At 41.9% G+C, this 14,092-nt stretch overlaps 1 protein-coding gene across 2 annotated transcripts in view; it reads left to right on the forward strand.

Annotated features, from left to right (window-relative positions):
* Positions 1-14,092, forward strand: part of HYCC2 (hyccin PI4KA lipid kinase complex subunit 2) — a 78,915-nt gene that overhangs the window by 23,184 nt on the left and 41,639 nt on the right. For both annotated transcript variants that reach the window (XM_069733605.1, XM_069733604.1), the window contains exon 3: positions 10,646-10,756. The gene's annotated coding sequence lies outside the window, so the exon portion shown is untranslated. The remainder of the gene's footprint in view (positions 1-10,645; positions 10,757-14,092) is intronic.

Genomic DNA, 14,092 nt, shown 5'->3' on the forward strand with positions numbered 1-14,092 from the left:
CTTCCTGGTATTTGGCTTTGACAAAACTTTATTGCTGCACTCATGTGTGAGCTACATGTGGTTTTAATGCTTTTCTGCTGCCAACATGTACTAAAAATGCATGAGTTTTTTTTTTTTTTTTTTTTTTTACTTGTGGATTTTTCCCATCTAATGCAAGTCTATGGGGAAAATCTGCACAAAAAATACAGCGTACCCGCAGGAAAAGCTGTCATGTTGCGGATTTAGGGTATGTGCACACGCTGCGGATTTTGCTGCGGATCCGCAGCAGTTTCCCATGCATTTACAGTACCATGTAAAGCAATGGGAATTGAAATCCGCAGTGCACATGCTGCGGAAAAAAACTGCGCTGAAACGCAGTGGTTTATTTTCCGCAGCATGTCTATTCTTTCTGCGGATTCTGCTGCGGGTTTTCCCCTCCTCCAATAGAAATCTGCAGGTGAAAACGCGCAGAGGAAACCGCAAAAGGAACCGCGGTAAATCTGCAGTAAAAACTGCAGCGGTGTTTCACTGCGGATTTAGCAAATCCGCTGCGGAAAATTCCGCAATGGAATCTGCAGCGCGTGCAATTAAGGTACCGTCACACTAAGCGGCGCTGCAGCGATCCAGACAACGATCCCGATCGCTGCAGCGTCGCTGGAGAGCTGTCACAGAGACAGCTCTCCAGCGACCAACGATGCCGGTCCCCTGGTAACCAAGGTAAACACCGGGTTACTAAGCGCACGGCCGCGCTTAGTAACCTGATGTTTACCCTGGTTACCAGCGTAAACGTAAAAAAAAACAAACACTACATACTTACCTTCCGCTCTCTGTCCCCCGGCGCTGTGCTTTCCTGCACTGACTGTGAGCGCCAGCCTTAAAACACACACACCGCAGGTCAGTTTACACATTGGAAAAAAGGAGCACAGTGGGCATGAGATTTCTATAGATCCCATCCACTTTGCTGGAAATGTAAAATGCGTTTTCGAAGCAGAGAAAATGCACAGCGTCAAAAATTCACCCAAAACTCGTCTTGAGCACACAATCTTAGTATTGTTAGCCAAAGAGGTGTAGAAAATTTGCAGATACTTCAACATACATAGGCTTATGCAACTTTAAGAGCTCACTGTGTCTGCAGGGAAACGTGATTGCATTGTATAACCATTCGTCCATAATACAGAAATAGAAAATTGAAGTCATTCTAAACAAATCTTACATCATACTCTAAATTTAAGAATTAGGCTACGTTCACACTAGCGTTGTGCGCCGCTGCGTCGGCGACGCAACGCACAACGCACGCAAAAACGCGGCAAAACGCACGCAAAAACGCTGCGTTTTGCGACGCATGCGTCATTTTTTGCCGAAAATCGGACGCAAGAAAAATGCAACTTGTTGCGTTTTCTTGGTCCGACGCTTGCGGCAAAAAAGACGCATGCGTCGCACAACAAGCAAAAACGCATGCGTCCCCCATGTTAAGTATAGGGGCGCATGACACGTGCGTCGCCGCTGCGTCGCCCGACGCACACTAGCATAACGTTAGTGTGAACGTAGCCTAAAGAGTGAACTGAAATCTGACTTGTCTTGAGCATGAAATCGTCTGCTCAGTCAATAGAGTGGTGTCTAATGCATTGAGAACTCTCAATCAAACAAGAACAGTTCCGTGAAACAGCTGGAAAGACCAAGCTGATTACATAAATACAGTAACAAATCCAAACTAAAGATAACAAAGATTACTTCATGTGTCAGAAGAACTAAGCTCACTGCGTAGAAACAGTAATCGAACCAAGCTTACTGTGTTTGTGCGTCAGATGAACCAGACTTATTTCATAGATACAGTTCCAGAATTAAGTTTACTACATACATACAGTACCAGAACCAAGCTTGCAGCATAGGTTTGTATCACAAACCAATCTTACTACCTAGATAAAGTAAAAGAACTAGGCATACTACAGAGACATGAGAACAGATTTAAGGTTACTGTATTGCCATGGTAGCAGAACCAAACTACTATTGCAGATGCCATAACAGAACCAAGCTTACTAATTTCAAAAACTGACCGTCACATCCCAACATAGCAAAAAAACTGATGTGTGAAAGTGACCTTAGTCTATCAGTCGCAATCTGTCGAATTTTGAAAAAATGAATCCGGCGGCCTCAGTCTTCGGATTCGTTTTTTTCAAAATTCGACAGATTGCTGCCTTTTTTGTTTGAGAACCAAGCTTACTGTAATGCTATGGTAACCAGAATGAGAAAACTTGCCCACAAGATCAGTGAGTCCTGTGTCTATACCAACAGTAAAGGCCATTTATGTGTGGGGTTGCTTTTCATATAAAGGAGTGGGCTCACTCACAATTTTGCCTAACAACTATTATTATTATTATTATTTATTGTTATAGCGCCATTTATTCCATGGCGCTTTACATGTGAGGAGGGGTATACATAATAAAAACAAGTACAATAATCTTAAACAATACAAGTCATGACTGGTACAGGAGGAGTGAGGACCCTGCCCGCGAAGGCTCACAATCTACAAGGGATGGGTGAGGATACAGTAGGTGAGGGTAGAGCTGGTCATGCAGCGGTTTGGTCGATCGGTGGTTACTGCAGGTTGTAGGCTTGTCGGAAGAGGTGGGTCTTCAGGTTCTTTTTGAATGTTTCGATGGTAGGCGAGAGTCTGATGTGTTGTGGTAGAGGGTTCCAGAGTAGGGGTGATACGCGAGAGAAATCTTGTATACGATTGTGAGAAGAGGAGATAAGAGGGGAGTAGAGAAGGAGATCTGCCATGAATAAACATCCTCCAAATGCATCTTCTCCCAACAATCCTGGAGCAGTTTGGTGATGAACAATGCTTTTTTTTCCAGCATGATAGATATCACTTCTTCTTTATGACGTGATTTCCAAGTGGCTCCATTAACAAAGTACTGACATTTTGGGTCCATGCCCAGGAAACTCCCCAGATCTCAGTCCCTCGGTTTTCAGGGGCGCCCTAAAGCATTCACAGCAATTGAACCACTATCCTCTAACAAGGTTTTTTGTGATTAACTTAATTTCCATGGCAAAGAATGACTGACTGCTATTTTTTTCAATTCATCTGATCGCTTTTTGTAGCAATCTAGAGTGTTAATGCTAATTACTACTAAAAAAAAAAAAACTGAAGCAACAAACTTTGCTCAAACCAAAATTTGTGTCCATCTCAAAAATGTGGCCAAGACTTTAGTAACCCATGAGGCAGTGAAAATCTGGCTGCTCGAAAGGATCCATTTCTAGCTCATCATCCAGTCTGTCTTTATTGTGTCATACAATGTTTGTCTGTGGAGGGAACAATTGCGTCCTGAAACAATCAGAGCATTGGACAACTAGAAGATAGAAAAGGGGGAAGGGGTAATAGGATTTGTCGTTGTAATTCCCTTTTAATCTGGCTTGGATCAAGTCTTGTGTATCTGTGCGCCGGCTTGTTTGTCAGCTGAGCAGAAAATACTATTCCGTGGTCCATGATGGTGCAAGTAATGTGTACAAATTGCAAAGGATGGCGTGTTTGAGCCCTCCACTGTTCGTTTTTTTCCTACGCATTTTTTACTGATATATAATGTAACTGGTCACCTTTAATTTATATAATGTTTTCTATAACTGAATATAAAAATCTTCTCCACTTACACAAACTCCCCTGATATTGGAGCATGCCGCGACGAAAAACAGAACAAAAAGGAACTTGGTAAAAAATACAATTACCCCCTACTAAATTGAAAGGGTTACTGTTATGAGAGAAAACATAAAGGGACCGTTCAGAGGAAGAAAAAAGTGTTTCTATAATCTAATTCTACTCCCTGACTTTATAGTTCAGGTCTGCAGCGCCCCTCTCCTGGCACCAGGAGTTCCCCCTTCCGCAAGCAGCACAGGAAGGGATGTTTAGGATGAACGTAGAGGTGAAGCTGTCGGGATCAAAAGAGCTGCGGAAATGGCTCAATGTCCCAACTCCTGCAGAAAACGCTACCAGTGCAGAAAGAACACATCAGAGTCTGTGAGTCCGGTGCGTTCATGGCGCTACCGCCCCTGTCTGCAGTGACTGACGGGCTTACAGGGCAGCACATTTTAAGGTTTTGTACCAAGTATGGAAGATATTTCCTATCAATAGGATGGAGGATGGCTTACTGATCACTGGATCTGAGGCTCAGGTGCCTGACCCCGGTGTATTCTGTAGAGCCCAGTTCTAGGGCTCCTTGGGGGAGGGACACAGTAGTCAGACCTAAACGGCAAGTTATCCCCCTAATTTTTCGATAAGGGTTAACTTCCACACTTGGTACAAAACCCCTTATAAAGCAGAGAGATCGGCTTCAAAGTTGAATTCATTTCTTGTTTCTCTGACACTCTGACAATTTGTTAAAAACTAACATTAGAGACCAATCGTGCAACAATGGACCACCATGAATCAGAGATTGGCCAATCAGAAGTCCCAGATCACTTTGCTAATAAGGTCCCATGATGAAGTGTTTTGTTGTAATTGTCTAAAAACTGTGGCAGAAATGCAGCCACTTTGGGAAATTATCAGCATTTTTTGTACAAGTTTTTTTTTTTCCATTTTCAGTGCTGTAATCCATTAAAACCACTGTGTGTGGATGCAGTTATTCTATCAAATATGACACTTTCTAGGCCAAATATGGAGACAACTAAAATGTAAACTATTCCATGGCACAATATGGCTCTCCTGTATATTATCCTTTTCAAATTGGGTTTTGCCAAAGATTTTAATCTGTAATTTTATTTTTAAATCAAAGAGAATGTAATGTAACCAGTTATAACGGTGGGTAATATCACCAGTCTGCCTCCTGAAATGTGATGGGTGCAGCTGCTCCACGCTGCCTGCAGCTTTGTTCTCCAGATTTCCTTTATTATTCTAATGGCATCTGGAGAACATTCAGCGACTTCTGTAGTAACCATTTATTTGATCACGCTTTCAGTTTGTTTGCTTTTTGCAGAAATGAGTTTATGTAGAGATAGCAGAACATACGATCATTGCCGGAGCTCAGCCGGGAGCTCTGATGGGGTTTCTGTGCTTGGGTCTAGTGGGCATTTATGAAGGTGATTTCTAAAAAAAAACATTTTTCCAGTGGACATTGGGTGTTTAATGAATACACATCAAATACTCCAGTTTCATATTACTATTTTTTTTTTTTAATTGTCAATGATCATTGTCAATAATGAGTTATTTACAAATCACAATTTTCCAAAGCACAAAAGTCCAATTCGTGACTTGTAAAATCAGCCTGAGCATCGATGGGCATTTACATCCGTCCAATGCTTGGAACCATGGGGGACAGAATTCCCTCCCACTGGGTAAGGAGTCTCCCCGCACCAATGATGTGGAGGTGAACACTGGCTATTGATCATCCTGATTCTCTCCTAGCCAAGAAGTCCTAATAATGGAGTGTGTGTGTGTATGTATGTGTGTATATATGTGTATACACAGGCAGAGCTACAAGCCCAGGGAGGAAAGACTGTGCCAACACTGTGATCAGGAGGCCATAGAGGACGAAACCCACTTCCTGCTACACTGCTCCAAATACTCAGCAGTGAGGGAGACGCACTACAGGAGACTCTCACATCTCTTCCCAGACTTCATCACCATGAAGGAGGAAGAGAAAACATATATCCTGCTGGGAGAAGAAGAGAGAGCGGTGGAGATAGCAGCGCGGTATGTGAGCGAATGTCATAGACTGCGAGAAAGAGAACTATGATGCCATGGACTATAGCCCCCAACCTGGACCTGCCCCATCCACCTCCCGTATGCCATGGACTATAGCCCCCAACCTGGACCTGCCCCATCCACCTCCCCTATGCCATGGACTATAGCCCCCACAATGGATCTGCCCCATCCATCTCCCCTATGCCATGGACTATTTCCCCCAACCTGGATCTGCCCCCATCCACCTCCCCTATGCCATGGACTATAGCCCCCACAATGGATCTGCCCCATCCACCTCCCCTATGCCATGGACTATAACCCCCACAATGGATCTGCCCCATCCACCTCCCCTATGCCATGGACTATAACCCCCACAATGGACCTGCCCCATCCACCTCCCCTATGCCATGGACTATAACCCCCACAATGGATCTGCCCCCATCTACCTTCCCTACAGCTCCTACCCAACATCCCCACAGTCCCTATCCCTATTGCCTTTATAAACTTGCTTTGGCAAAACTGATGTGTATTTGGTCCTGCCAATAAAGCTTCTCTGAATCTTGAATATATATATATATATATATATATATATATATATATATATATATATATATATTATATACACAAACAATCAGGGGGAGATCACCTTGCCGTGGTTGATGGGCATACATGAATTGGCCTATTTATGCGCTACGAATCTCCATTTCAACTGTGCTTTATGAAAAAAAAATTTTTGAAAAAATTTGTTATGAAAAAATATTTTCGTGAAATGTATAATTGTCTGTGTTTTCACATGGCCGATTCATGTACATGTGCTGCTGTGGTCTTTTTTGTGTGTGTGTGTATATATATATATATATATATATATATATATATATATATATATATATATATATATATATATACACACACACACACACACACACACACACACACACACACACACACACACACACACACACACACACACACACACACTGGGGCAAAAAGGTATTTAGTCAGCAATAGTGCAAGTTCCACCACTTAAAAAGATGAGAGGCGTCTGTAATTTACATCATAGGTAGACCTCAACTATGGGAGACAAACAGAAAAAAAAATCCAGAAAATCACATTGTCTGTTTTTTTAACATTTTATTTGCATATTATGGTGGAAAATAAGTATTTGGTCAGAAACAAAATTTCATCTCAATACTTTGTAATATATCCTTTGTTGGCAATGACAGAGGTAAAACGTTTTCTGTAAGTCTTCACAAGGTTGCCACACACTGTTGTTGGTATGTTGGCCCATTCCTCCATGCAGATCTCCTCTAGAGCAGTGATGTTTTTGGCTTTTCGCTTGGCAACACGGACTTTCAACTCCCTCCAAAGGTTTTCTATAGGGTTGAGATCTGGAGACTGGCTAGGCCACTCCAGGACCTTGAAATGCTTCTTACGAAGCCACTCCTTCATTGCCCTGGCGGTGTGCTTTGTATCATTGTCATGTTGAAAGACCCAGCCACGTTTCATCTTCAATGCCCTTGCTGATGGAAGGAGGTTTGCACTCAAAATCTCACGATACATGGCCCCATTCATTCTTTCATGTACCCGGATCAGTCGTCCTGGCCCCTTTGCAGAGAAACAGCCCCAAAGCATGATGTTTCCACCACCATGCTTTACAGTAGGTATGGTGTTTGATGGATGCAACTCGGTATTCTTTTTCCTCCAAACACGACAAGTTGTGTTTCTACCAAACCGTTCCAGTTTGGTTTCATCAGACCATAGGACATTCTCCCAAAACTCCTCTGGATCATCCAAATGCTCTCTAGCAAACTTCAAACGGGCCCGGACATATACTGGCTTAAGCAGTGGGACACGTCTGGCACTGCAGGATCTGAGTCCATGGTGGCGTAGTGTGTTACTTATGGTAGGCCTTGTTACATTGGTCCCAGCTCTCTGCAGTTCATTCACTAGGTCCCCCCGCGTGGTTCTGGGATTTTTGCTCACCATTCTTGTGATCATTCTGACCCCACGGGGTGGGATTTAACATGGAGCCCAAGATCGAGGGAGATTATCAGTGGTCTTGTATGTCTTCCATTTTCTAATTGTTGCTCCCACTGTTCATTTCTTCACTCCAAGCTGGTTGGCTATTGCAGATTCAGTCTTCCCAGCCTGATGCAGGGCTACAATTTTGTTTCTGGTGTCCTTTGACAGCTCTTTGGTCTTCACCATAGTGGAGTTTGGAGTCAGACTGTTTGAGGGTGTGCACAGGTGTCTTTTTATACTGATAACAAGTTTAAAGAGGTGCCATTACTACAGGTAATGAGTGGAGGAAAGAGGAGACTCTTAAAGAAGAAGTTACAGGTCTGTGAGAGCCAGAAATCTTGATTGTTTGTTTCTGACCAAATACTTATTTTCCACCATACTATGCAAATAAAATGTTAAAAAAACAGACAATGTGATTTTCTGGATTTTTTTTTCTCAGTTTGTCTCCCATAGTTGAGGTCTACCCATGATGTAAATTACAGACGCCTCTCATCTTTTTAAGTGGTGGAACTTGCACTATTGCTGACTGACTAAATACTTTTTTGCCCCACAGTGTGTGTGTGTGTATGTATATGTATGTATATATATATATATATATATATATATATATATATATATATATATATATATATATATATATATATATATATATAATTAATTATATTTTGGGGGGAATTGCACTGAGCAAGCATGAATAGTTCAAAAAGTTTATACTGGGAAACCTTCTTCAATGGGTTTTGTTTTTTTTTTGTTTTTTTGCTTTTCTAATACATTGATATATTTTTATGGTTTTGATACCATATACAAATAATCAGTACTTCCTGTCCAGTAATTGCATAGCACGTTTGGAAGTGCCATTCACTTAGGTTCACACATGTCCAATTGTGATCAGTTAGAACAGATCCCACAGAAATCCATTGCCAAAAATTTTGGGCAGACGTCTTTTTAGTTTGTTTTTAAATAACTGATCTATGCTGTGTATTTTTTTTTCTTTTTTTTCTTTTACATTGAAGTGTATGGAAAACATCACTTAATCAGCCAATGTGATGACATTGATACTTGATTGAATTTTGTTTTTTATTTTACAGAATTGTATAGCACCATTAATTCCACTTTACAAACCTTAGCGCCACTGTTCCCATTGAGGCTCATAACCTAATTTCCCTATCAATATGTCTTTGGAGTGTGGGAGCAAACCGGAGAACCCGGAGGGTTAGTGGAGTTGTCTGTGAGTTCGGGGATAGACACGTTTAGTATTTAGTCTGCGACTTGTTGTGCAAAGTGAAACCTTCATGTCTGCTGGCACCTAATCTTGCTGCAGGTCTTTTGCCGTCACTCACCAATCTGGTGGCAGCCGGTGATGGCGTCTTCTGTTTGCCACAAACGGGTAGTGAATGCGGTTCTGACCTTGTACCTAATCTATATACTTGCTGGTGTCTCGTTATGCATCACTGTGCAGCAGATAAGTGCTGAAGACCCTTGATTTGAAGGAGGTTGATTAGTTTGGAGACTGCCCTAGTCATTGATAGTGTCATTTTGTGTTGAATTTGGCGAATTCACTTGTTATATTACTTTTGTTTGTTCTTAGATAGCTCAAATTCTGTTTACCATGTTTGGTCCTGGGCTTTAACACCATGCTGTTGTAAAATGATGGTGTAGGGTTAAAGTTCCTCCTATCTAGCAGCAGCAGGTTGGGTCTCCAGTTGTCTGACAAAGCCAGAGACCCCAGGAAGAAGAGAGCAGCTGCTTCTATTTCACTGTCTACATGAAGCTCAATGAGTAGTGTGCAGAATCATCAGTACTACTGATTCCTCGCTAGGACCTCTACAGTCACATGGTCACCGGATGTTTGCCAGCATAGCCGAGCTGCAGGGTCCAGGCAGACAGTGACCTACCTATTTCACCATCAGGAGCTGTCATTCCCTGTAACTGGGCGGCACGGTGGCTCAGTGGTTAGCACTGTAGCTTTGCAGCCCTGGGCTCCTGGGTTGAAATCCCACCAAGGACAACATCTGCAAGGAGTTTGTATGTTCTCCCCGTGTTTGTGCGGGTTTTCTCCCGAGTTCTCCGTTTTCCTCCCACATTCCAAAGACATACTGATAGGAAATCTAGATTGTGAGCCCCAATGAGGACAGCGATGATGATGTCTGTAAAGTGCTGTCTAATTAATGCCGCTAGATAAGTGAATAAAATAACTGGGTGCCTGAGTTAGTGTAAAAAAATGTCCAATAAAGAAAAGAAAATGTTCCTTGGGTTATTTGATTTCTTGAGGAGCAAATTATTAAAATATATACAGTAAATTGAAAAAAACAGTAGTGTACAGTCTACGTTAACAAAAATGAAGAAAAAATATTTACAGTATATTTAAAAAATGTTATTATATGCACGTAAGAAAAAATTAAGCTACCCTTATTGGGTATCCGGACAGCCGTAATAAAATGAAGAATTAATTCAACAGAATATTTGGTGTAAAACCTGAATAGTGAAAAAAAAAAAAAAAGCAAATCACTTTTTCTTAATAAAGTTTTATATATATAAACACTATATACACATTACACAATATTTCTATGTACCCCAAAATAGTACTAAAAACTGTACAATTTGTCACCCATAAAACAAAGCCTTATTCAGCCATGTCAGTGAAAAAGTAAAAATAGCCGTCATTGAGTTGTTTTCAGGCCTGGTGACTGGGGGGTTAAATTGTTCTTGTTGGGCTTCATTGCAATCAGCAGCAAGCTTATGAATGAGGCTAAAAAGCTTATTTGCGATGGGGGTTGTATAATGTGAATTGTAGCTGGACAGTGCTCACCGGCAGCGACCGATGGACCTCATAGACAAAAAATAGTGTTCGTTGATTTTCCAGGAAAAATAGTGCGTCCTGGTAACGGGACATTAGGTGCCAATGTGAATCTGGCCTAAACTCAAGTGATTTCTCCCTCAGTAATTTATTATTTATTTATTTTAAAGCTTTCGAGAATCAAGGATGCCTGTACACGTCAGCAAATGCAGTCCACATGAAGCCCAGCACTTCCCACTGCTCCATGTAGAAAACTGATTGAATTTATTTTTTAAATTCAGGTAAGTGAGTGATGGAGTAAGACCACCACAGGGGAAGGGGATTTTACAAACCTCGACACATTTGTGATCTCAGTCAGACATGAGATACTCTCGATGTTGGCGTGTGTGTTTTCGATGACCTAAAACCCTTGTGTAAGGAAAGTTAATGGCTTACTTACAGAACAAGTATTCAGTAAGGATGGTGGAATGTTTGAGCGGGATTTGTAATAAAACATTCAGAAGTAGATTAAACGCTTACAACGAGTGCAACAGACAAGTCTTCACTAGAGTTGAGCGAAATTGTTCGGATTCTGTTGCCAAATCTAAATTTGCCATATTTGTGCCATATTGGTACCCGATTTGTGCCGAATTGATGATCGGTTCCGAACATATTCAGTAATTTCTACTCCCATTGACTAATGACGTTCGGCTGTGTTCGATGAATATTGCAAAAACAACATTCACTGCCGATCATATGCGGACCCAAATCTGAACAAATTCGCTCATCTCTAGTCTTCACCACCCAAATACGGCCCCAACCGTTAGCAAGGAAAGATTTACACAGCCTTTCCCGAAAACAATGTCATTTTGGAAAGTTTTCACCAATGGATCACATTCTCTCTTCCTTTCTGCTGGCCATAAGAAAACGCTGCCTGGTGTATGATGCCCTATATCTGCTATGTCGGACACTGTCAAAGGTGTTCAACTTTTCTTTTGGCTTTCTCGCTGTATTAAAGGGGTTGTCTAATAGTCAGACAACCCCCTCTCAATCCTCATAGTTTCCCCTTGGAAAATAATAATTCCTACAATCGCCTCCGATGTTGGCGCCTTTCCAGTGGTGTCAGCACTGTCTCTCCCGAGGATCGCATGACATTATGTCACTTGATCCCTGCGCCCAGTCAGAGCTGGATTTGCCATTCGGACATATCACATTCATGCAGATGAAATTAGAGATCAGAAGCGCTCATTTGCTTCGGATATGTGAGTTGTCCTAAGACGGAGAGCGTGAAGTCAGCTCTGATTGTGTCACGCGATCCCCGTGGCCAGGAGGACTATATGGCAGCAGGTTTACTAGTCCGCTAATGATCTCCTGCTGACAAAACAGTGATTTAATCAAATGTGCAGCAAGCGGCCCAGTAAGTGACACATTGCTGGAATCAGGGTCTCTGCCTGAGTTATGCTGCTCTCTGAATTGGTGGCAAAAACCTGGTGACAGATTCCCTTTAAGTCTTCAGTTATGGAACATTTTGAAGACTAATGATATATTCACACGTTGTGCATTTACAGCAGATTTTCTGCACGGATTAGCCTGGAGAAAAACCAGAAGTGTAATAGTTTACCAAGGTGGATATTTCAACATTTCTCATGTTACGGAAAATGTTTGTGCGAAAATCACAGTATATGTCAATTTGTTGAGCGAAATTTAAATTGGGATCTGAACAAATGGAAAGGATGAAATCTGCGTCTAATCCACAACACACTCATATAATTCATGATGATTTTGCCAGAAATAACCAGAGGCAGAATACCCAGCATATCCTCCACGGCTGTAATAAGTTTTCGTTTTGTCAGTTTATAGAACGTCGTGTAGTATATAGAGGCAAGTGATATACAGAAGATTATTGGACTTGGAGAAGACTTTAATCTATTGGGACATGAAAATGTAATGTTGCAATTTAGCACGCAGGAATTAATAGGATTTCTTACATGTCTTACGCTCACCTTGCCGTTTGTTTTGCGCTTTTTTGTTCTCTCTTGTTCCAAATCATTAATGACAAAACAAAACAAAAATCTCTTGCAGTAGTTGTCAATGATTCCCGGTGTGGTCTGCGTTGTGCTGAATCATTAGGAGCCTCTGGCAGAGAGCGAGGATGCATGGATCACTCAGTGCCTCAGTCCATCTCTGATAAATCCGTAACATCCATTTGTCCAGTAGCAGTAATTTATAGAAGTGGCTGAAAGATGAGCCAGCCAGGAAAGCTAAACCGAGGAAAACACTGTGTACCCCTATGGAAAAGCAGCCATGATGGGCAAAAACACAGCAATCTAATCACATGGGGGTTAGCAGCTCTTCTGAGTACCTCTGTCCAGGTACCACCAGAACCGTGCTACCATGCTGCCTGTCAATGGCGCGACAGGGAAGGCCTGACCTGACTCAGTGCAGAGACATTGGATGTATACTAGTAACATGCAATCAGTCTTAAAGGGGTTGCCTGTTAGGTTACTTTCACACATCAGGTTTTTTGTTTCAGGCACAATCCGACAATGTTTGAAAGAAAAAACGGATCCGTTTTTTGTTTTTTTTTTTGGTTTTTTTTTTTTACGCCGGATCCATTTTTTCCCATAGAGTTGTATTAGCGCCGGATTGTGCCTGATGGCCAGATGTTTCATCCGTTTTTTTTTCCTGATCCGTCCAAATAGTTGTTTCCGGCAGACGGAGAAAATGTCCACTGCAACATTTTTTGTCCGGAGGAAAAAAACGCACACTGACGGAATCGGCCCAAAACACATGAAACGGAGATGTGAAACACTGAATCCGGAGCCCGGATCCGGTTTACAATGCATTTTCCATAGAACTCATGCAGATTTTCTGCTCTGGGGTGTGTGTCTCTTTCTTTCTTTCTTTCTTTCTTTCTTTCTTTCTTTCTTTCTTTCTTTCTTTCTTTCTTTCTTTCTTTCTTTCTTTCTTTCTTTCTTTCTTTCTTTCTTTCTTTCTTTCTTTCTTTCTTTCTTTCTTTCTTCTTCTTCTCTCTCTCTCTCTCTCTCTTTCTTTCTTTCTTTCTTTCTTTCTTTCTTTCTTTCTTTCTTTCTTTCTTCTTTCTCTTTCTCTTTCTTTCTTTCTTTCTTTCTTTCTCTCTTTCTCTTTCTTTCTCTCTCTCTCTCTTTCTTTCTTTCCTCTTTCTCTCTCTTTCTCTCTCTCTCTCTCTTTCTCTCTCTTTCTCTTTCTCTCTCTTTCTCTCTCTTTGGGTACGTTCACACTAGCGTTGCGCCGCCCTGCGTCGGCGACGCATCGAAAAACGCGCGCAAAAACGCGCGCGTTTTGCGACGCTTGCGTCGTTTTTGACCAAAATCGGACGCACAGAAAATGCAACTTGTAGCGTTTTCGTGCGTCCGACGCCAGCGTCGGAAACGACGCACACGGCGAAAAACGCAAACAAAAAGACGCACGCGTCCCCTATGTTAAACATAGGGGCGCGTCGCCGCTGCGTCGCCGACGCAACAGCGGCGCAACGCTAATGTGAACTTAGCCTTTCTCTCTCTTTCTCTCTTTCTCTCTCTTTCTCTTTCTCTCTCTTTCTCTTTCTCTCTTCTCTTTCTTTCTCTCTCTTTCTCTCTCTTCTCTCTCTTTCTCACTTT

Source organism: Ranitomeya imitator, chromosome 7 (assembly GCF_032444005.1).
Source record: "Ranitomeya imitator isolate aRanImi1 chromosome 7, aRanImi1.pri, whole genome shotgun sequence".
In the NCBI taxonomy this organism is placed as follows: Eukaryota; Metazoa; Chordata; class Amphibia; order Anura; family Dendrobatidae; genus Ranitomeya; species Ranitomeya imitator.